Genomic DNA, 22,628 nt, shown 5'->3' with positions numbered 1-22,628 from the left:
AACCGCAAATTCTCCCTAAAGAACATCTCCCACTTCTCCACAGGCTTGTGACTGATGCACCGATTGCATCTCTGCATCAGTGACCTGCCTGTTTGTCCTCTGAAGGGGCACAGAAAGAGCTTGGTCTTCCCAAAGTACTCAGCACCCCACTTCACCACAGAAGTGGAAAAGACAAGAAATAAGAATGCTGGTTCATCCAGAGAGCTTGGGACGAAGGTCAAAATAAGAACCAGCTTTCTCAAATACCAGCTGCCCAAACAAACATTTCTAGAATTCTGCATTAACATTGTCTATGTATAGCATAGCTTTTACTTACTTTCCACCCAGATGCGTTAAAAACATTCTATGCTTTTGCTTAAAGTCTGAGTGAGTTGAAAATGAAAAGTCCCGGAAAAAAAAATAAATTATTTTTTTGGGAAGGATAGGGACTGTGCAACTGAACCAACTGAGTTCATCTGATATCTAATTCTGTTGTTCAGTTGCACTGGGAATGGTATCTCAGACTTCAAGGAAGTACAGAGAAAAAGGAAATTCTATTATACTAAGAATGTGGCAGACTGATGAAATTATTAGAGAGATTAAACTTTTGCAAATGCTATTTAGACTTCGCCTTCCTTTCCCCAAATATGAAAATGAATTATGGGAGGAGGATGAAGCTTATAACCTCTCAGACTCTTTCCTTTGGGTTTGATTCTATTTCTCTGCCATGATGGCCATGGCTTTTGCTTGGCTAAGGGTTCAAGGAATAAACTTAAGTACTTTGAACATGAGTGAAAACTAGGTTATTTAACCGTTCTTCACCTGTAGCTGGCTCCATGGTTCAGGGTAGCCTGGTTAATGAAGTGCCCTTCCTTTCCATTTGTGCAACCTCTTTGAAGATCTGCGTTTCCAGAGGTCTGGACTGGGGGATTTTTAGGAGAACAGAAACTTGAAATGACGTTGAAGAACGTGGGATTTTCCTGTTTAGTGCATGTTAGCAGATGACTTGTGAATCCTTAGGCATTTAAGTAAGGATTTCTGTGTGCTAATGCTCAAAAGAAAATACCCACCATTTTTTCTTTACCAGCATGATCCCTTCTGGTTATTCTGCTGTGGTGTTCTTTAAGTAGTCTAGGAACAGCAGTGGAAAAAAGGGGTTGCTAAATCTTTAAAATAAAGCTGAACAAGAAATGAATGCATTCCAGCAATAATTGGTTTCTGTACACAGAGATAAGCTGCCAAAATAACAAGACTGTGATTTGAAATGCTGTCTAGCCTCCTACGAGAAACTGTTGGTCTAATCCTTAGCTGGAGTAAAGAATAATGAAATTCTATAAGAGTAATGGTGCTATGACAGCTTACATCAGCTACGCATATGACCCCATCCCATTCAGGGCATAGAGAAATATATTGGTGCAGATTTCTGGAAAGCCCAGAACCTGTCACTTTGAAATAACTCTCTGAAACATTTTCCATGAAGATATGGTAATTTATGCAATCACCACAGTGGGACCTTGTTGATTTTTCAAAAAAGGCAAGAAAATAAAGTGTTAGCATGCTCCACCACCTCTAAGTTGTAAGACTATAGAATGAAGTTGGCTGAGCAACAGATTATTAGGAAAGCAAATCAGAAATGTAATAAGCTGTGCATATGCCAGTGTTCCCAGGCAATTGGAGCACTTCTCCTGCGAGGAGAGGCTGAGGGAATTGAGCTTTTTTAGCCTGGAGAGGAAAGAGCTTCAGGGGCATCTAGCAGCAGCCTTCCAGTAACGGTGAGGAGGTCAAAGACGATGAAGTTAGGGACTTGCTCAGGTGGGTACACAGAAGGAGAAGGACAGATGACAGCCATAAAGTGGAGGAGCGGGGGTTCTAGAGGATCAGATTCTGACTGTGAGGATGACTGAGCACTGGCCCAGGGGGCTTCTGGAGCCTCTGCTCTTGGTGGCTTTCCAATTGCTGTAAGCAGCCTGGCCAGAACCAAACGGTGACCCTTCTTTGAGCAGAAGGCTGGAGAAGAGACTTCCTGAGGTCCCCTACGGCCCAGACTGCTCCGTGTCTGTCATAGTCTCTGGGGGAAAGGGAAAGGCTGCTTCTGACTTCCATCAGCCCTGGGTGAAGCTCATAGCATAGTTTTCTGAGTTTGGGTCCATGCAAGTTCACTATATTCACTTTGACATAGACTAGGACCAGGGAGCTTGGCATGAGGGGTTAAATTATGTCATTAAACACAAGTAGGAAGTTCTTCAAGGCACAAGGCTGCCCAAGGGTCTTCATGTACAAAAGTCTATATGCATTCAGTGTACGCGTGACTTAGCTCTGTTTGGGTTCAAGAGAACAACACGTCATCTCCGAGAGGCAAAATTCCTTCATTGAGATAGGGAGCTCCACCGGCTCCTGAACTTGACCAAGCTTGGTGGCGGATTCCAGTGTTATTCTAAACACCAGAAACTTTAAAGACTGGCTATTATGTTTTGATAATCGTTTAGCTGCTCTTAGATCAGACACTAAACTCCCAAGGATCCTCATTCGTGCAAATTACACCTGATGTTTTGAAACATTCTTGCGCATGACCTGGCATGATGCGTGCTCTGAATGCTCCATCTCCCTGCACAGGCCTCCCTGCAATAACAGATGTCCAAAGCATAGGCTGGCATCACTCACTAGGTTATTGGAGACAGAAACATTTCAGCACAATTTAAATTATTTTTTAAGATGCACAGTGTATTGCATCGGATGGGAGTGAATAGCTTTTTTTAACACCAAAACCTCTGCATAAAAATGAGTTGAAAATACTCAGCAATGCATGGAGGAGAAATAATAAAAAAAAAGTGGTTTGCTCCCCTGCTTGCTTACATCTGCTGGCGGTAATTGAATATATCATCCTCAGGAGGAAGGAGAAGCAACTCACCTGCTCGAATTCATGCATTAATTGGTACGAATATTAAGACCCTCTTGAGAAAGTATGTTCAGGGTGGGGTGGATTTTTTGGTCAGAAATAAATGAATGAAGAATTGCAGGTCTACAGCAGCTGAAATGTTTGAAATCCCAAAGTCAAAGGCTGTGACTGTCACAGTACATTTACAGTAGATGTTTACCTTAACAGATATATAGCGCTGATTTATATTGATGTATGTGCCTGCTATTCACTGTGTTAGGAAATGGAAGAAGACACAGAGAAGTTTATAATCTATGCAGCTGATATTTCTCCAGGTTTATGGTCTCCTCTTTCTCCAATTATAAAAAAGATGCCAAACCTCTTAGGTCTGCTGTGCAATCTCTTCCGCTGTTTGAATGTTTTCACTTTTAGAGAAGTGGAATTTCTCAGTATTTTCATTCTCACCGACTAGTCTTAGAAAATTTTCTTTGGTCTTTTCTTTTGACATAGTTTTTGCTAGCAGAAAACAACAACCTTTAATTATAGCAGGGAGAGCTTAATGAACCTAAAAACTGTCAGTATTTTTAGAGGGGATTAGAACTCTTCATTTGAATTGCGAGCAGTTTGGTCTGTCTTTCAAGAAAAGAAAAGCCCGGCAGTGCTTTTTGTGCCATGTTTGGAATTTCTAACCAGAGAAATTAGGCGCTGTGTCTGCAAGCAGTGCTTAGTGTGTGCTGTACTGCTGATCGTACTGTGATGTGCTTTTGGCAACTGCGAGGTAATTACAGAGACTCAACAAAGATAAATGATTTCATGAAGCTGAAATTGTGATAAAATGGTTATGTTTATACCTTTGTTTACAGTGAAGTCTTATATGTGGCTCTGTGGAGTTATATGCCATGGAAGAGGTTCAGAGCTGCGTTTTGTGTGACTGATGGGGTGATTTGGTGCCTGGTTTTACAGCGTTGTCAGCCGTGCAAATGCCGTCTTCAATTTGAATGCTCTGTGGTATGCTTCAAGGCAGCTACCTACCCTGATTGCTCTGCTGTAACCGATTAATATTCTCTATGAACGTTATTTTAATATCATTTTTTTTTAGAAATTCTAAAAACTCCAGGAGTGCAATAAAAAGGCAATTATGAAACTTGCAGATACATAGATTCCCCACCCCAGAATATTATTGTTGTGGCAGATTGCAGCCATGTAACTGTGATTATGGTGATAGAACATAGAATAAATCTAATCCAGAATGCTTAGCTGCGTTTACTGAAGCAGGAATTTGTGTTGAGGACTTTATGCAGATTGCTTTGCAAAATCTGTGGTTACTTTAATGAGCTTTTATTTTGCTTATTAGTGTTAGGGTAATTTAGTAAGCCTTCGAGAGAGCTTCAGCCAGAGAGGCAGTGGTGATTCCAGGAGTACTTGTGATCTTTGTATCACCTACATACTGAACCGAATCTCATGTTAATTTAAAAATATGAAAAAAGGTATATAGGGTCACACAGGGATGATGTCTGCCTGTCCTTCCTTTCAAGAGAGCTTGCATGACTGATTACATATATTGGGAAACTTGGAGAATCTTTTTGGGAGCTGACTGCAGGCAGAGTAAAGCAGGTTTGTCAGGCAGCTGCCATTTGGGCTTGCAAACAGGGAGGTATTTTTTCCTCCCTTAGGACTAATGAGCACAGTCAAACCAGTGCTCCTAGTTACTTGTTGCAGCTTTCTTTGTTCTGGACTGTTAGAAAAATAACCTCAAAAGGCAGGGTTTTCAGGTGTGAACTGAGCAAACATCCAAAAGAGACTTATGTGCACTGCAAGCTTTGCTGTAAATATACAGTGATTTATTTGTTTATTTGTTTATTTTTCTTCTTTACTAAACTGTCTCTGGAACTTTTAGCTTTCAATATAGTAATTCCAAAAATACCTTTCTGTGCTAGTTTTACAGATAACAGCTCATTTAGGTGTTGAAAGACTAATACTTCTTGCTTCTTGTAATGCAATTGCAATGCTTTTAGTTTTTCTGGCAAAGCAGTTTTAAATTGGATTTTCCCCACCCTTCTGTATGAAGTCATAGAAAGTTTGGCGTTCTCTGTGTGCAGATATTATAATCATCTAATCCTGTAAACTAGGCTTTATTCAAAATTGTTTTAATCTGTGGAATTTTGGCTGCTGATTAATTATAAAATGATAAAATGTGTTTTAGCTTGCTTAATGTGTATGGAGTATCTGCATATAATACATATAATATAATACAACTAAAATCAGGGTTTTGTACTGCATTAAAAAACAAAACAAAACCCACAAATCAAAAAAAATCCCCAGGCCTTAACATTTTAGTTAATTTTAGGGCTTTTACAAAAACATACAGTTTGACATCCAGCAGCTGAGGATATGGAACATTTGCCTTTATTACATGGATTTCTAACTTCTTCAATGTTTAGATCTTTTCTTGTAGCTGTGCCTCAACCATTTTTAGTGGTGTAATCAATGAAAGAGATAAACTAAGTGCAGAAAAATGTAGTATTGATTTTGCGATAGATTTTATTCTTCCAACAGATTATGTCTACTTGTGGATAGAGCAGGTCAAGAACTTCATGGCAAAATTGATTTCATTGGAATGCGCCAGTTACCAGAAACAGAAAGGTGTCATGAAAATATGTCCGTCCTGCAAAATTTTGTTTTTCTGGCATTTCCCCTGGTGGGCCGCCCACGAGCTTGCAGCCCCGCGGGGGTGTGTGGCACAGGGGAACCTCCGAGGTCCACAGCTTGCATGGTGGTGACTGAGGAAGGTAACAGGGGGTGTTTGCCTTTGTGTGCTGGCTCCATCGGGCATATCTCATTTAGGAAATATTGAAATACTGCTTCTAGCTTCCAGCATGACATTTTTATTTTGGTTTAGTGGGTAAGAAAAATTATTTTGAACTGAATTGGCACAAAAGTTAATCTCCAAGTTGCTTAAATCAGAGACTGAGATGTTTTAGCAGTTTGTTTATAGTCTAAGTCTATAGAGGCTGAAGGTAAAAGGGGCAGGAGTAGGGCTGCTTTCAGGAAAGCTGGCGATGACCTGCTGTGGCAGCATCAGTTGGAGCTGGACAAAAACTATAATTCTGTTCAGTTTAAGTAATAGGAACTGAAGTTCGTTACCTTTAGGGGTGCTTGGGACTGAACTCCATCTGTCTGGACAGCAAGCACTGGGCATGGGGGATTACCCAGGGTCTGGCAGTGTGCGTAGCTCTATCCCTGCCCTCTGCCAGGGGGCAGCCATGGCCAGCCCACCCCCAGCACCGCAGTGCCCCAGCCAGGGGGTCAGTCTGAATTTCATCCTCACACCCAAGGGCTGCCGGCCTTGAGGCGGCACGCTGCGGCAAAGGGTCTCTCATGCAGACCTCTTCCATGGACCACCTCTTGCCTGGAGCATCACTCGCTTTTCATGGAGTTCTCCTTTCCTCCTGCCCAGGACCTGTGGTGTGCAAGGAAGGGCGAGCCTGCTCTTAGAGCTGCTGGGTTATTTCGCTCTATGTAAGAAATTTTGCTAATTATATACATTCAGGCAGTAAGCTGAGGGTGTCTGTCACTTATTTATTGGTTTAAAGATGATTTTTGGAGACCCTGAGAGAAAAATGACTGCTTTCACTAGCTGGAGCCTCACGCTCAGTAATAGGATTTGAAAGTCATCCATCTGATAATGAGCATTGTACATGCCACTGGCTCCTTCCCTTAGCTCCAGCTTCCTGTATGTGCTAGCAGCATGAATAAATGATGGTGTAAAAGATTAAATATCTCTTTGATGAAGCTGGGGGACAGGAGCTTTGAAATAAGTGCAAGTCAATCTGAATACGGTCTCATTCTTTCTGAAGTGAATTAGGGACTATTTTCTGGTTGTCTTTGATTCTTAATAATGCTTAGTCAAATATTAAGTGGACTGTTAGCTAGGGAATAGCATAACAAGAAGTTTAATCTTGTCAGATCACTTCTGGAGAGTGCTAAGTATTTGCGGACTTTATAGTCCCTGCATATTTTATTATAAAGTCATATTTTATGTATCTGTCTCTTACACAGGTTCATCTCTAATAGAATCAATGGTAGAGGGTAAAAGGACAGTTAGTCCTCGGTTACAGAAATCAGGTGTGCCTCCTGCAAGACCAGGTTTGTGCATTAACTCCACCACTTTATGTACCCTTGCAGAGCAAGGCTGTTTTCAGAGCCGCCTGAGAAGGGACCAGGCAGCTTTGCATGTCTTGAGCATTAAGTGCTGGCGCTTATTCCACAGCAATGAACTCTCCTTCAACCTGAATGTTCAGATCTGTATACGTGTGTGTGTCTTCAAAGTCTAAAACTGAAGCATAGACAAATAGTCTCTTCCCTTTCTCATTTCATTTTCACTGGAATGAAAAGGTGAGAATGACAACAGCACAGAAAAAAAACCCAAAAACAACAGAGGAGGAGGAGAATTAAACAGACCCATAAAGAAGGAAAATAAATTAAAAAAAAACCAAACAAAAAGAGGAATTGGTATTACAGCTTAATTTGTTCTAAATGTTATGCCAGAGTTGCCAGGTTTTTTGGAAATAAATTCTTACTGCTACATATTTCTGCAGGGTAAATTCTCTGTAGAAGGCAAAGACACTGAGCCAGTGCTGTGGAACAGTTTGGAGGGAGAGAGATGGGCTGCAGAAGACTGGAAAGCATGATCTGAACTGTGTGCTTGGATTTTCAATGCAGGCAGAATGGATAGGACAGCTTCCCAAGAAGGGAAGCGAAATGAATGCCATTTGTCACGCGAGGTATGAGGTGCTAAAGTACTAACCAGAAGAAGATACTCCCAAACAGTATCTGCCGCCTTCTCCCCTCAGCCCTCCACACGTGTTTCTGCTCTCAGCACTACCAGGCAATTCTCAATAGATACACAGAAGAGTACCAGTCACTTTGCAGCCTCTGTGCTGTGGTTACCTGCTCTCAGAATGGGAGATGCTGCTCTGATTAAAGTGCACAATGATTCTTACTCACATTGCAATGAAATGTTACCACTGCTCACCATGGAACGGGACATTTTTTTCACCTCTCCCCTTTCTTCTCTAATAGCAATATCTATCTGCTGCATGCTCGATAATGTGAGTGTCTATTCACATTTCAGTTACAGTGTGATGACTTGTGCTTGACAGATCTCACTATGTCATAGATCATCCAGTCTAAAATTTACATAGGCTTGGATTAAAAGCCATTAGGCAGAAGTCTTCCATTCCATGTGGTTTCAGGGAGGCAACCCCCTCTCTTTATGTCTCTCTATTTTTAAAAATATAATCTAATACCAGAAAATTGCAGAAATGTGACAAAATTAAATCAACATAATCAGGGTTGTCAAACATTGGGATTGGAAATCATAACCTGGATTTCCACAAAGCAGGTGAGTCACAGTTGGTCTGAAAATAGTGTCTTGGTGGCTTTAGGCCTTTAAAGTCAATATTCTTCCTCCTCATGAAATTTCATTATCCCTGAAGTGATGCTCTCCTGGTTTTAAGGCCTGTATTAGTAATGGAATGCTGGCACAGGCACTGACAAAATGAACATACACCTAATGAAGAGCCCTACCAGGTATTCACGTAGTTAGATTTCTTCTCAATTGCCACCTTACAAAATCGTTGTTCTCCTCCTGTACGGAGGCACACTGTGCCAGAGATTTGCAGCATCCCCTGGGCATAGTCCCCAGAGGGCTCATCGGAACAACAGAGGCAATTTGTGCCCAATGAGCAAACTGTCTGTGCCTTTGCCCTTGCAAAATTGAAAGATGTGGTAAACAATGGGTGCCTAATTAGAGCCACTCAGGGAACTTGCATTACATGATCCACCTGAGCATGGTAATCCAACAGATAACAAAAAGCTAATCTCTGTCACCTGCTGCTTCTAATATTGCCCAGCTTATATAAACTTGGGATGCAAAGCTGACCTATCCCTTGCAAGTTCTGTATAATTTTTGGACAGCTGTTGTCTCCAGGTCGGGGCTTGCCTGCTGCCTGCCTGCTCTTTCAAACTGGGTTCTGTCCCCTCATGCCATTATGATTAGCTTTGTTGTAGAGATGGTCATTTTTATAAAACAAACAAACAAAAGCTGGATTTTTTTTCTGCTTTTTAAAAATATAAATACCTAGAGCTAGGTCTATCAGTCACCAAAGAAATATTCTTCTTGGCTTATAAAAATCTGACTGCTCGGTTCCATCGCATTCTTATCAGAAAGAGCTGGAGACTCTTCAGGGAAAGAAAATTACAATCCACTGCTGCCAGCCAGCTAGCCTTTGTCTGAACGGGGGAGCTATGAATTTAGATTTCTTTTTCCCGAACTATATTTTATGGTACCACATACAAATTCTGCAAAATTACACTTGTCTTAAATATGTAATCAGCATCCTAATTCCATATGTGTTCTTATAATACGTTCTCACTGGAAAGGGGTTTCCTTTGACTGCATTTGCAATGCTTTTTCCTTAATGCTTCAAACTAACCTCTGCCTGTGTGCCAGTCCATCACTGAGGCAGACCAGAAAGATGATTGTTACGTAGAAAACGCCTCATAGGGTGTATATGTGAACACTCTCTGATGTGTTTGCAGGGATATCATGGAAACCACAGAACTGGATGAAGAGAGACTGCAAAAATGAGGCTGGTTTTAACCATGGTGAGCAAATGGCTTAAGGACAAGTCTGTAGATCAACTCATTTAGATGGCAAAACCAGACAAGCGTTCAGACACAAAAGCCTGCCTTCAGGGGTGAAACTGAAACAAACTTCAAGGTAAGTAAAGGTTTGGAATAGTTGCCCTGAACTACTTATTTTCCGAGGTATTACAAGATAAAAGTAAGGCTGACACCTGAGGAACAGGGGAGGGTGTCAGCAAAATGAGAGGTAGTAGGGTTGTGTCCCTGCAAGACAGAGGGACAGGCAGGCAGAAAACACTTGGGGAGGGGCGGGGGGTGGCTGGTGGTGTCTTCTGTAGAAGGCCATGTGGGATTGACTCTAATTTTTAGTACCCAGTGTAATTTACAAATTTTTGCTCTTCAGAGGTATTTTGTAGTTCTCCCAAGAATGATGAGTGAGAAGCTGGCAAGGGAGTAGCTGTTTCTTGGGAAGGGATTGCCACAGGTGAGCAGGTCACTGGCTGGCTGTATGACCCCCTTCGGACATGCAGAGTTTTGATTGAGACTTTGGTGGGTGAGTGGTAGATGCTGTATGCAACGGCTGTGTATGTGTGGAACCCAGGGGTCTGTTGGCAGTGGGGCTCACTGTGCTGGCTGCAGAGATATGTTGGCAAGCATATGTCAAGGCATGGTGTAGTTTCGTTCAATGTGCATTGGTCAGCAATGTCCTGACCGCATCTGTAGACAGAATGTGAGGATGATTGCTGTCACACCTGCACAGCTTTCCCTGGGTTTCAGAGGAGGTGAAATCATCTCTGATACACAAAAACTTTTAAAATACCTATTGAGAAAGGTGTTTCAGCCTTTTTTTCATTCAATTGTTCATCATCTAATGCAATTTATTCCATAAACTTACTGGGATTCTGCTGTCCCTCAAGAGATGCAGGAGTGAAGTCAGCTGCTCGCAACAGTAACAGCCAATACTTGGCTAAATTTTTCTTGATTTCAAATGTGTCCAAGTGTGTTGATGTGAATTCATTCACTGAATTGATATGTCTCCTTTTAAAGTCTTCAGTACCTATGTGTGATGATACCCATTGTTACTGGCATCAGGTTAAAGATGTACCTGAACAAGGATTTGTTTTCCAGTTGCAGCTATGTTTTAGTCATCTTTATTTGTGTCACAGTAGCCATGTATCTCTTCTCTTTCTAGGGAACCACCAGAACTGCCTAATTATTCCATTGCTGTACAGAAAATAAAAGGATGAAGCTTGGTAGATACCTTGTACTTTTGGAAAGATGTGCTCTAATGAGATTTTCTGCATGGGCAATTTCAGAACAGTTTGGTTTCTGTACTCAGTTTTACAAGCTAGGCAAAACCTCCTCTTGATGTTCCACCAGAGAATTGATTAAAGTGCCTCAAACTGAAAGATTTCCAAGGAAAATGTAAATATACAGAAACATAAGTATTTATCAAGGGTATCTTCAAGTCCACAGTATACAGCATAGAGGTACAAATCTTGAGAGGTGGAGCCAATTTTTTCCGCAGGAGATGTTTGCATGGTAGCCACCACTGAGCACTAGATGGCCCTGGCTGCCAGCCACTGGAGTGGCCAGGGCTGTTCTGAAAGTCAGTGCTGACCCCACACATGGTCAGAATCTGCTCTTCCTTTTCTGATGGCTGAATACACCTTTTACATAGAAAATTGTAAGATATTTTCAAAAAATGAGCTGGAAGATTAGGGGAGGGGTCTTTGTTCTACTTAATTTTTGGCTCCAGTGTTCCTTGAATCTGTGCATCAGCAGAAGTAACTGATAAATTGTACAAGGGTTGGCCAGAAAAGGGGAAGGAGAGATAAAGTGTCTCTGCATAAGGCACATCAGCTGCACTCTGCCTGCACAGAGGCGTGCTCAATCTAAGTACTGGTGTGGCATTTCTCCTTTTACACCTCTCAGCCAGGGTTTGTCCCTTCCAGGCAAATACAGTCTGTGATGTTTCTGCTGACAGAGAACAATTTTAGACCCATCTGTTCAAGCAGCAAGAGACCTTTCATATGACTTTCTAAGTCAGCAAGAATAACTTAAGTTTTGCTCTTTTCCTTTTCTTTCCTTGCCTATTCTGGGGTGTAGGTTTATATTTTGTTTAAAACCTTTAGGTTTTTTTTCTAACCTATCCTCTAGATTGCTTTTGTGTGCTCTTCCATCTCATACACTGATGAATACTATTCTGGCCATCACCTCTTTTTACTGTTCTTTTCTTTATGTTGCAGAAGGATTTGGTTTCATAATTTTTGTGTATGTTCAGTAATTTCTTTTTGCCTTTCTGCATGACTTTTGCCCGAGCTATTAGGGTGGGAGGAACTTTTGTTTGTTTATGGTTTACCTCCTTTGAAGGAAACACTTCCTCCTCCAGCACCATCAGACTTTTACAAAACCAACTGTGTTAATGAGAGTGAGGAAAGAAATTGCATTTGTGCCAACAGTGGGAACAAAATACATAATTTCTCCATTAGTCTATCAGGTTAGCTCATGTAAACAACATGATTAAATTTGTCTGCATGTATCGTGCTATATAAATAATAATGATAATTAAAAAACCATGCAAGATCCAAAGATAACAAGATTATGTTAGGGGAGAGGTAGGAGGGGGGTGACAGTATTGAAACAAACAAAGATAAACTTAATTCATTAATGCTAGATATCAGTGACTGGTGATGCCATTTGGGGGCTAGAAAATCAACGCCAACCCAGAGCTGAGTTTCCCACCACCCTCGGTCTCTGCAGTGCTCTGTGTCCAAGGAGTGCAGTGTCGTAGAAAAGAGGAAGAGCTTTGTCTCTGTGGACCTTTCTCATGTTGGAAAGCAATTTTAAAGAAATGAAAGACTGAACAAGAAGCAGGCTTCAGTTTCAACTCTTTTCGAAGTGCTTTTCAAAGCTACTGCTTTCAATACTGTGTTCATAGGCAAAAGAAGTGGTAACTTCATTCATTGTCTTAACCCTTCAAAGAACACTGTGGAAGGGAGCTCATGGTTAAGAGATTCGTGTATGGAACAAAGATTTTGGCTGCTCTTTAGGAGTTTCCATAAGATGCACTGTATGAAGTCTGAGTGGCTCTGATAACACTCAGACTACTGTGAAATGGTTGTCACATATTTCTGCGATCTCTGCTAAAGGCAGGATTCTCCCCATATTGCCCAAGACCTTGCAGGAGGAGCATGATGTTCCCTTGCTCTCCCAGGCATGGTCAGAGCCACACAAGCCTGGTGCAAGGCAAGCAGCGAGAGCAGCTCCAGATGAGCAGAGGCAGCTCCACACGCCTTGTGGCCCTGGTGAGGTTCCTTAAATAAAGGGTTCTGGGTTGCCATATGGGGCTTTCCCTGGGCTCTGATAGCTCTGCTGAAGTGCATACGTAAATCGGAAATGCACAGAATGGAATAATTCTCAGGCTACACTAAATTACAGAAATGGTCAGTGCTTTGGCACACGCAGATGAGCAGCTGGTAGATGAGTTCAGCAAAGCTGCCTCAAGTTTGGATTTAAAGATAAAGCCTCTGGATCGCAGGAAACTCAAAGGTGGGGTTTCCCACCTCCTCTCTGCATTCACTGATGTCTCTGGCACACACAAATGATCATGGGCTCTGAGCTCTTGTCTGAAAGAAACAGCATTAAATAAAAAGGAAAGAGAGGAGTGTATGAAATTATGGAAATACGGCATTGAAACATTATGGAAATTGGTGGATATTTGCAATAGTATCATTTACTTAATGTCATGTTGGTCTGATAATAGCTATATTTCCATTATGGAAAAAGAAAAAAGAAACACAACTTGATGTCGCTTTATCCTTATTTAGTCCTGTGAGACTACCTAGGCTGTAAAAAAGCTTAACATGCAAATGTGAATTTGTATGATTTAGGGTCACAATGGACTATGAGAAATCCATGAGTGTCTCGTGAACTGCTGTACCACCATCTGTGATTGCTCAGTGCTGTTGCCTGTGGAATAGGAATAAGGCTGTCCCAAAGCTGCAGACTATGGAGCATTACGTGGCCTGCATCAAGAGGAACTGTGACTTTAAACCTTTAAATGTATACCTGCCCTGCCAAGGCACTCACGTTCACTCTTAAAATATCTAATGGACCTGCCAAAAAAAAGTTCTATTTGCACACATCAGAGCCTTCAGTGATAAAGGTTCCTGGTTTTGTCTAGGAAGGAAATTCCCATGCAGATATTGCCTGATGGCTTCTTTTTCCTAAGGATACTTGCGTTAATAATGTTATTTATTTAGAAATACAAAAAACCATGGATGCCTGAGGATTTGCTGTACCATTTAGTATTGAGATTTTTATCGGAATTTTCCCAAAACTCAGTAACAAAGTAGGAAAGGTACCAGATGGACTCTGAAACACTATAGATCTGGGATTCCACTGAAAGCCTGTAGAAGATTTAAAGAGTCAGTGTACCTCTGTACTGTGGTGAAGCATTTTCCTATTAGGGACTGCAACACACTTAAATCCAAATCTTCAAAGATAATGATAAGTCCTATTGAGCAAGTAATAAACATACAAATACCGTTAAAGGTTGGGACCTCAGTCTTGAATTGTGAACATTAAGAAGATGATTGTGATGTTGTGAGATTAACAGTACTACATCTAGAGTAATTAATTTCAAATTTTAAACAGAGTCTGTGTCTCATGCCTAGGGAGGATGTAAGGCACCATCTTCCTTCTATGTAGAAAAGTGAAGCATAGGCAGGATTGTTTCAGTACCTTTTGCTCTCACGTTCCAGAGGTGGTCAAGGACAGCCGTGCTCAGCTGGTGAGCAGCAGCATGACCAGAGGAGCAAAGAGATTTTTCCGGAGATGCCCAGTGCCGGTACAGGTACCCCAGCTCCTGACTCAGAACGCTTTATTTCTCCCATTTATCAGTTTGTGCTGCTTGGGCTGCATCCTCTATCCAGTAATCATGAAAGCTAAACATACCTCTCCACAGGCATGTCTATCCCATCCCTGGTTCTGAGGTGGTGTTGCTAACTCGAAGGAGGGGAAGACCGCAGGTAGGTTTGCCATGTTACTGCTGTCAGCTGGCTTTTGGTTTTGTGCGCTTCCATTTGCAGTTTGGTAGGCAGCTTAGAAATTCTCCACAGCAACCCCATGTGTCCCATAAAATTGTGTATTATCTTGTTTGGAAGAGGTTCGTTAGGAAGATTAATGAGGTATTATTTTTCTCTCGTTCCGTGTCCTGATACAGAGGGGGCACAGTAATTTTCCCAGCTGTGCACAGCAGCAATTGGTCCTCTCCAGGGTCCCCAGCATCACTGCATTGTGATCAGTTAAACTGCTCAATCTTTGGAAGTGTTACTCATCAGCTTAATTAGCCCTAAAGGAAGCACTTCTTTTAAAATAAGACAAGAGAAGGACATAATGTTGTTAGCAGTGGCAACTTGTTTAAATAAAAGAGCTTTTAAGCTGAGTTCTATATGAACCCCTAAGAATCACTCAGGTTTTTTCCCCTGCCCCTTGTCCGTTCCCTGCCTCCAGCGAGCTACCAGCCTCGTTGGCATCAGATTAATCCAGTTACATGGTTCTGCGGTGGGTCCGATGCCGTCACACAGCAAGGACAGGTAAGTCAGGTGTCTTCATCAAGAAGATGGGGTAAGCTATGAGAGAGTCCTGCTGTCTAGCTCTCATTTTCAGCTGGGACATTTCTTCCTTTGGTTTATAGCAGGAGAATTCAGAATTTATCGCACCGTTCTTCCAGGGTTAAAAGGGCAGAACAAGTCCTGGAAAAAGTTACAGAAAGTCATAACTTTCGTAAGGGTGAGTCTGATACTGTGTTTTTGCCACAGACAGATATGATCACACAAAATCAGTTCAGGCTAAAAATAGCTGGTGAGGTTTTATGTTAAAATACGTGGAAGCTGTGGAAGGGCTAGAACTTGAGCATCAGTGACCACATCTGTAGCCCCATTCCCAGCCCAAGGATGGCAGCTTAAATAGACTTTCTTATTCTGAGAAAATTAGATGCTTTTTATTTATAAGAAAAAAGTATCTTAAAAAAAAATATTCTACCTGAACACTCTGTTTCAGCTGTGAAAATGTCTCCTCAGTTTCAGGAATTGTTCTGTAATTATGATCACAGTTAAGTATTTTTTTTATTTATTATTATTTATACTTTGTGTAACATAGTATATGTGAGTTTGATTTTTTTTTAATGCTGTGCTTAAAAATACCAAGCTTTCAAATGTGTTTACACAATGTGTTCTGTCCTAAGCAACTATTTGCAAAGCTAGAACTGCTAAATTAATATGCCATTTTCACATCGCACAAGTTGAGGTTGGTTTTGGTGTGTGTAGGAGGAGAAGAGCTAACTCTGCAATGGCTCAGCCAGGATGCTTTTCAGATATGACTGATCAGCAGGAGAAAAATCAAATTTCTTAAATTAAGTGCTGTATGAATAGTGATTGCTCATTCTTAGCTTGAAGGGGAAGGCAGGACAGCAGGAGATGGGCACGCAGTGCCTGCTGACCATGCAGCATCCTTCCAGGGCTGGGTTTCGGCTCAGCTCACACACGTCTGGCCTCCATGGGGACAGGGATGCTTTGAAAACAGAAAAGGACAGAAGCAACTAAAAAAAAACTAGAGCAATGTATCTTGGTACCAGTAGGAAAAGGTTCATCCATTCGGTTACGGGCTGCTCAGGCTGAGCCCTGGAGCATGGCTTCAATCAAGTGGTCTGGAATGTTTGGATTTGTCTCTGTTTTTAATTATTTTTTTTTTTTGGGGGGGGAGGGTTTTTTTGTTTGTTTGTTTGTTCGTGGTTTGGTTTTTTGATGATTTTTGTGTGTGTGTGTGTTTGTTTAGTGATTACATTGTTGCTAATTCCCAGAATGCCTGCCAGCACCCCAGCAGTGCGGCACCTGGTGACAGATGGAGGGCGGCTGTGCAAGCAGCAGGCACGGCGCAGCCCAGCTCCCCGTGCCTGTAGCTCTGCTGTACCGGTTCCTTACAGCATCCATCCGGGACAGGTACAGTGTCACTGCCGAGGCTCCTGGTCTGCCTTACAGGGTGCTACAGGAGGACTGTGCACCACTGATTAATTGCAATTTCAGACAGTTCCCATTATCACCATGCTATTAATTACTTTAATGATGCATTCATTTAGATTGAAAATATGATACCAGTGAAGTTTAATTAAAAAAATCAATAACTCATTAACACATTATTGCTACACCTACATACGTCACCATATTAATCTCCTGTGTTGGAGAAGCAGTTGTGCTGCAGTTTGGTATCCATAGATCTTTTTGTTAGAAGTGATTTGTTGGTAGGACAATCATGAGAGTTATTCAGTCACCACTTTCTTTAGAGACTACGAACCACAAGTCAGATTGATACTTCTCTTTGGGCTAGACAAAGCTGACAAGTACCCCAGGTAATATTCATTCTTTCTATGTTTATTCAAAAAGAAAATACTATTTGGGTGTTTGTGTGGCTGGTTGAAATTCCAACTTTTCACAGTATGTAGGAAGGAAAAAGCCACTGAATTTTCAATTAGTGGCCACAGTTTTGGGGCATAGCCCAGGAATTTTTATCAGTAAAGCAGTACAACTTGATATTAGGGACAAGGCATCCCCTCTCCTGCGGCTATACCTCGATATCCCACATTGGCTTCAGGTTCAATGTGCACCTGACTCTGCCCTGGCGCTGGCACTGAGGAACCAGCTGCTGCTTTCACATGCCTGAGATGTATCAGATGGTATGACTGAAGGTATAACATCATTTTTGGTTTATGTATGAATGTATATGTTGTATGCATGTATGCACACATATATACACGAGCAGAATGATGTTTTGTATTTCACAGTGGGACAGATGGGAGAAGGAGCAACAGCAAGCTACTGGAAACCATCCAAATGTTTAAATGAGAAGTGAGCTGAAGAAAGAATGTTTCTGAAAATGTACTTGTTCCTTAGTGGATAAAATACACTCATTACTGGTACGTTCCCATGCATCGGTTAGTATAGTCTTTAATTAAATTATCCCTGACATAAAGTCATAGTCTCTCAGACAGCAGCACAGACTCGTGCTGCCCAACAGAACTCTTGACAGGCTGTAGGGGCCATCACTGTGCTCTGCAGACCAGCAGCTCCAGTCCCTGAGAGACCCGCACAGGACTGGACTCAGCAGTTCCCGTGTCCCAGTCACCAGCCGAGACCCCGGTGGTGCCGCTCCAGGCCAGGAAGCGCATCCTGGCAGCCCCAGAAACAGCCTGACCTGCTCCCAGTGGCAGCTGCAGCCACAGGAGCGGTGTGTAGCTCTGGGGTTCCACCGGTGAAACAGAAGACAGCTGGGTTTGGAACACCGTACGGGTCCCGTTACGGGGTCCCTGTGGCTCTGCCCCAGCCTGCGGGTCGGTAACGGGCCGTTCGCAGCAGGAGGCCACAGGCGCAAGGCAGAGGCACCTCAGGCTGTGAGCTGCTCTTGTCTGGAGGCTGCACTGTTGACCGCAAGCTCTGGCCAAATACTACAGCTTTTTTAATTATTATTTTTGTTTCAATTTTTTACAGCCTAGAGAGTAACAGCACAGCTGGTCCCATGCTGCTCTCCATGGTACCTGACCAGCCCCACCTGGACACCCCGCAGGTGCCCATGTCCTCGTGGTCATGTTTCGGTCGGGGGCCGTGGGTTCCTGCCCCAGCAGTGCTGTAGGGTGCTGATCACCATGAAGGTAGGAGAAAGAGCAGTTAGCTGAGTGGGGGACCATGTGCCTGCAGGCAACTTTTCCTCAAATCAAAGATTACTGGTCATCCACCTCTGGTCTGGTACACAGGCATTAAGCAATTGATGTGACAGCTGGACCTTGGGGTGCCAGGACAGAGCAGGGACGAGGCCACAGCTGGTGCCTGGGCAGCACTGCTGGCATCGCCACGCATCTGCCAGAGGATGTTGGGGTTTTCCCGATCCATCAAAAACAGCCATCTGGAGAAAGTATAATACAATTGGGATAAAATTTTAGAAGAGATTACTTTAACTAACATCTAAGATTTCTTGTTCCACACACACACGATTTCTGAGATTGTTTGTGAATGTGAATTAGCACTGGACTGTAGTTATGGAACTTAGTTAATTGATCATGGCCCAAGCAGCTTTGCTTCTAAAGCTGCTTAAAGCAGTGTGCTAAACCAAAAGGTTCCTCCGATAACCCCGTCAATGCCTGTGGCCACAGGTACTGTCACAGACCTTGTCTCCAAAGCATCTGTGAGGGAACATTGTTCTGAAGTAAGAGTTTCCCAGATTTGGTGGAATCCCTGTGGTAAATCAAAAAAATTTGCAGGTTTCAGTTCATTTCAGCACGAGTGGAAAGGAGATATATACACAGTGGCAGGAGACAAGGATGGATGTTAAGGGAGCCTTCCACCAGTAAAACCACCAGCTGTGTCTCCAGGATGTTACTAGTAATTCTGCAGTACCTGATTCCTGCCCCTGTCCCTTCTCCTCTCTGTCCTTCGCTCCTGTTTGTACAGCTGCAGCAGGACACGTTTCTGCTGTTGAGTGACCAACTCTGGTCCCACTGTCGCCCCTGAGGCAGGTTACCTCTCCAGATGTCTCTTCCATCCCCTTAAAGCTTTCTTCTAAAGAACCAGAACATCACGGACAGGATGTGACACAAGGTATTTGCTCAAGTACAATGGGTTTGGTGAGGAAGAGTTTAAGATTTTTTTTTCCCAGCTAACTAATTTTTCTTTTAGAAGATTTTTTTTCTGATTTTTTTTTTGTTTGTACTTACAAAAAAGGTACATTAATCTCTGCAGCAATTAAAATTGGCTTTTTTCATTTTACTACATCCAAATTTCTAGATTCTCCATCTACTTAAGCTTAAGATTCAAGGCTCACAAGAGAAACCCTTAGGGAGGCAACCTATTGCTGGACATCAAATGACACACCATGTTTCCAGAGTTACAGCCATGCTAACAAAGCTAATAACAATTTATTATTAATAATTCTGCTCTAGCTAATGTGTTGTGCTTTTCATTTTCATTGTGCTGTATGTACATTAACTAATAAATATCCACAATATCTCAGTGAGGGTGGTAAGTGCTGTTATTCTCATTTTATGGATGGAAAAATGAGATACAGAGAGGTTAATAGCAAGTCTAATTGGACAATAATTACCCACTTAACACACTGAAAATTAAGAAATAATCCTCCCTTTGTCATTACATCATCAGAACAAGGAGAGAGCAGTGTTCACATTCTCCCTATCCCACCATTTAGCCAAACAGCTTATATGCAAATGAAAGCAAAGGAAGTGCAACAGCAGATAAATAAATTGTTCTTTTTTTTTTTTTTAACATCTATTTTCCATCACTGAGTCACTTCAGGATAAAAGAAAATTATTGAATTTTCTCTGAAATCTATTAGGAGATGATTTCAAATGAAGTCAAACTCTATTTGTAAAACATGTCTTTTGGAAAAGAAATGGAAGAAAGGGGATGTAGTTACTGCTATGGACTGGTTTAACTTATTTTTTCTGAAGAGGCAAAAAAATGTAGCAAAAAAATTTCCAACTTAAAAGACAACGGGAAAGCCACGAGCTCCGAATTCTCTTGTGACAGGTATGCTTATTGATGTATGTCCTTGTAAGGGTGCTCCTCACTCACCCCTCCTCATCCCTCCTCATCCCTCCTCATCCCTTCTTATCCCCCCAGTACTTTAACACAGTTTTGGAACTCATTATCTAGCACTTGCACCTGGTTTGCAGCCCTCCGGTTGTTGGCTGATACATTTGGTGATACCTGGTTTGAGCCTGTGTGTGTGCGTGCCATCGGTGTGCTGTGACCTGTTACCACTCAGTCCTTTCAAAGAGTAAGTACCAACATAACTGTTTTAAACCATGAATACATGACACGAGCCTTTGGGACTTCCCAAGTCCTGTCATCCACATTTAACACCAGATATAGCAGTGTGGAAAAACAGTAAGGGAATAGGCTGTGCTTTTCCAGAAAGCACCTGCCAGCTGCAGCCGTCTTCCACAGCCATGCTGAGATCATCAGGTCAAGCATATTGAAGGGATATTACACACTTTGACAGGTGGCGCTGGGTTTTCACTCTTATCTGAGGCCCTAGGTGGGTGACAGTAACACCCAAACCCACAATGCAGAACATGAGTGCCATAGTGACAATTAATCTGCCCAGCCCAGAGAAGAGGCTTCTGGGCTGGGGCTTTACGATAGCATCTCCACCAGTGTGTGTCCTCAGCACCTATTGCATTGGTGCCATGGGGTTAAGGAGATAAACGGAGCTCCAGACAGCACCCTTTCTCTGCAAATATTTATCCCCTATTAAAATTGGAGGGAGGGAAGATGGGAGGATTCTTGCATTAACCAATTTGATTTTCCTATTTGTTAGTCTCAGAACGTAAAGATTTCCTTTCCGATATGTGATATGTCAAAATTCACCAAGTAAACATCACTACCAAATAACAGACCCACAGCTCACTTGAAAGAAAGGAAAGAAAAAAGACCACCGTAGGTCCAGGACCCAGTTCCTAATTTGCACAGGCTGTTTTAACTGGCTTTTATTTTCTGCTTGCTTACCTGAGCAGGAGCCCAGAGCTGCTCTAGGGGCGTTAGTGTAATGTCACCAGCATTAACATTCCCCCAAACCCCCAATTTTGGCGAAGATGGCCCTGATTACAAGAACAGTTTGTTCTTTCAGTTGTTCTTTTGCTTTTCCTCAGATCAGGAGACTGATGGGACCTTGGCAGGTTGTTCTGGTCTTGCCTGGCCACAGTGGCTGGCGCCAAAGGGCAGCACTATCTGCTCAAAAACATCCAAGCCACGGCTTGTTTGACCTTTGTCTACCTCTGCACATCTCTTGGAAAAATGGTGGGGATCAGGAGCTTATCTTTACCTTCTGTCATTTAAAAGGAACGTGCTAAAACGGTTGCTAGAGCCTTCAAGCAAGTCTGCAGCTGCCTCATTATGTGGATTTCCATTGGATCATGACACACAATAACTGCTCAGAGTCAAAAGGCACCAAGTGAAGGCTCAGCAAATGCAATTGCCTTGTGATGAACTGTCGGTCCTGGGCACTGCTGGAATTATGAATTTCCAAGATTTTGATGGTACTGAATTTTGCTAGTAGAATGAATCTTTAAGATTTTGATAGTACTGAACTTTATCAATAGAATAATAATATATTATTATAAAAGGTAATAAAGCCCAATAATCTATGTTTTTATATTTCCATAGTCCCCACTAATTTTACGGGAGCACATGGTATTTTGTCCCAAAATTGACAGTGACTTGATGACAAGAGAATGTCATTAGCAGTAGCAGCTAATGCTATGCACGTGATTATGACAGGCTAGAAGCTTATTTCTGCAATAAAGTTTCAAAATGAATCACCAGAATTTGTCTCCTTTCCAAAGGAGATCCATTTTTACCTGTGATTACTAGGCTTTGTACTAAGACTTTTAAAATTACTTTTTAGTTGGAAAAAATGGTGGAAAGGATGCTTCTGCTCTTCTTAAAACCACTCCTGTGAGAGCCAGACCCTGCTCTGTGGGGAAGGGGTGAGGTGGCAGCACCAGGGTGCTGACATGGGTGTGCAGGATGGCTGGAGGGGGGCTCAGGGCAAAGACCAGCTTGTTCGTGGCTTAAGAAGAAGATGTCTGCATATGCACCTGCACCATTTAGCGCAGGCGGCTGCTGGACCAAGGTAGCCCGTGAGGAACCAGAGTGCTTGATCCAGAGTTACTTAATCCAATTTCCCAGGTCACTGGGCAGTGACTGGGAAATGCCTTGAAAAATTATAACTTTGGAACTTTGGACTATGTGTAACATTTTTGTGCCGTTTTCCCCTGTAAATCAGATCCCAGCAGTGCTTCAGAAGCAAGGGAAGGTGGCAATGGGAACGCACCTCTGCTGAGGGCAGGGCTCTGTGCAGCTCCCAGTGCAGCAGGGCTGTGTTCTTACTCTCAGGGCACTGCTGTAATACCCATGGTAAATGTAATAGTAAAAATACCTGTGAGATGGACCACTGCTTCAAATGCCATTCCAGTAACTGTATATGTAACTGTTTGCACTTCGTTATTCTCATCTGTGCTGGAGCCTTTTAGATTTTCTTTTCCCTTCTTCTTCCA

At 42.4% G+C, this 22,628-nt stretch overlaps 2 long non-coding RNA genes across 2 annotated transcripts; both read left to right on the top strand.

Annotated features, from left to right (window-relative positions):
• Positions 1–16,376: 16,376 nt before the first annotated feature.
• Positions 16,377–17,481, top strand: LOC119151960. The gene is made up of 3 exons (XR_005105629.1): positions 16,377–16,506; positions 17,156–17,249; positions 17,346–17,481. It is a non-coding gene; the product is annotated as an uncharacterized LOC119151960 (long non-coding RNA).
• A 2,396-nt stretch (positions 17,482–19,877) lies between these two features.
• On the top strand, positions 19,878–21,654 carry LOC119151959. Its single transcript, XR_005105628.1, has 3 exons — positions 19,878–20,097; positions 20,224–20,347; positions 21,222–21,654. It is a non-coding gene; the product is annotated as an uncharacterized LOC119151959 (long non-coding RNA).
• Positions 21,655–22,628: the final 974 nt, after the last annotated feature.

The sequence above is a fragment of the Falco rusticolus genome, chromosome 8, assembly GCF_015220075.1.
Source record: "Falco rusticolus isolate bFalRus1 chromosome 8, bFalRus1.pri, whole genome shotgun sequence".
NCBI lineage: Eukaryota > Metazoa > Chordata > Aves > Falconiformes > Falconidae > Falco > Falco rusticolus.
This window is presented reverse-complemented; position numbering and strand designations above follow the sequence as displayed.